This window comes from Solanum pennellii, chromosome 4 (assembly GCF_001406875.1).
Source record: "Solanum pennellii chromosome 4, SPENNV200".
NCBI classification, from domain to species: domain Eukaryota; kingdom Viridiplantae; phylum Streptophyta; class Magnoliopsida; order Solanales; family Solanaceae; genus Solanum; species Solanum pennellii.
Window position 1 is genome coordinate 32,558,135 of NC_028640.1, and position 2,008 is coordinate 32,560,142.

Here is a 2,008-nt window from a genome sequence, read left to right on the forward strand (position 1 = left end):
TTTATTTGAAAAAATTAGAGTGTTTGTTCTTTTTGAAGTGAATCAAGGTGTGGAAACAAATTATTTTACCAAGACTTCTTAGAAAGGTTTCAAAGTCCAGTTTTTCTGTAAGCTCCTTGAATCTATGCAAATGTTTCTTCTTCTCCTGCAACATATATATTTGAATCATAATTCGTATGTTGTTTGCTAGATAAATGACATTATTCAAGTTACCATAAACTAATAATTTAAGATAAAGATATTAAGTCGATTTCAATCATTGCCCAGAGGTTTCCACTAAAACTCAATTGCATTAGGGTCTGGACAAAAAGTATTTATAGCGATGGAATAACCCAGATAAGAAGCATCTCCATTTATAAGAAGTTCATTTTCCAATGTCTCGAAAGTGATTCCCCATCCTCTTTTTAAATCAACTCTCACTTGCACTTGTCCTAATATTTTCCAAATATTGCTTTTTTTCAGGTAAAGCTTCAGGTGATTTGAAGATATCTCGAGTGGGTACAACTAACTGTTCATGATAGCAATGAGGAGTAGTGAGTGGCATGTTAGGACTAGATCATCCTTCAATATGTCAAGAACCAACTTCCACTTGTTCCAACGCTCATCGAAGAATTCTCCACATGTAAGCTCTCCGTTGTGATTTTTTCCCCCGATCACGTAGAATTTCTTGTCCATGTAACATCCTGAACAAAGCTACTGCTTCCTCTTCATCCTAGTCAGTGGGTTCCACGATTTGCTACAGGGGCTGTATTTCTTCATAAACCTCAGTATTCAAAAAATACCAACACACTAGAAACAAAATAGAGGTGTCACACGTAACTCATGCAAATAAATATCTTGGATTAACTATAGAAGGAACTTTGTACCAACAACTCATTGCTAATTCAAACATCTGAATAACTAGGCCATGGATTTTAAAAACCGAAACAAGTAAATGTGTTTCTCCACAAAGTGATTCCTTATCTCAAAATGTGAAACACATATTTGATGGTAAGTCATAGAATTTTCCTCCGGCTGAAACTCACGATCAAACGTCCACTAGCTAGTCTCCCCACTTGCTAACATATATACAGAAGGTTCTCTAAATTTATTCTTTTTACGAATCTCAAATAACTGACCGCTATTCAGAAGCCTTGAACATCTCTTTTTTACGAGGCTAAGTTTCCAATACTCCCACCTAGGGAACCTTTGCATCCTGAGGTTGTCTATCAGTATTTTGCTGCAATGCGCACTGTTTCATTAAGGGGCGAACAGGAAATTCACCCCACGTCATAACCTGATCCTAGAATGTTATTTTACCCATTTTGTGTATATTAAATTTGGTTATTAATATCAAAACCCCATACCCAATTCACTCTTCAAAAATTAGACTTCCCTTTTATAAACAAACATCCCTAAAAACATGCATTGGAGATAAAGCTCAATAACAGCTTGGAGATTGGATTCCCATGGATTCTTCACCAATATTTCTTAGTTTTTTTCACATCCCGAAAGTATCCTATAGACGGTAGGGAAAGCTTTGGGTCGGGACAATTGTGTACTGGACCTTTCGGATGTCTTCCACAAGCCTTTGCTATTATTCATTACATAAAACATTAGAAGTAGTGCGGAATTAAAACTTTTCACGAGAAATAATAATAATAAGGAAATATCTTTTATGAATACTAAAGAGTATTATCTTTGTCACAAACCAACTTAAAGACACAACTTAAATATCATAGGGACACAACCCTTTATATTTGAAAGAAAATACACAATAAGTCTTATACAAGTCTTATAGAAGAACTAAAGAAATAAAGATTATACCCTCGAATATATGAGGACGTACTTATCTTCAGAGTGTTAATTCCCAAGCTTGACTTCAACTTTCCACTAGCCTCCAACCTATACTTATGAAGTAGAGAAAAGTATGGGGTTAGTACAAACATTGTACTAAGTATGAAATTATGAAAAATTATACAAAAAGGGACATTTTAGTAGAAATAAACTTCCATGCAATGTAAGTATA

General features: G+C 34.6%; 1 pseudogene; it reads right to left on the minus strand.

The window, feature by feature from the left end:
• Positions 1–219: 219 nt before the first annotated feature.
• Positions 220–1,194, minus strand: LOC107016668 (annotated as a pseudogene).
• Between the last annotated feature and the right edge of the window lie 814 nt (positions 1,195–2,008).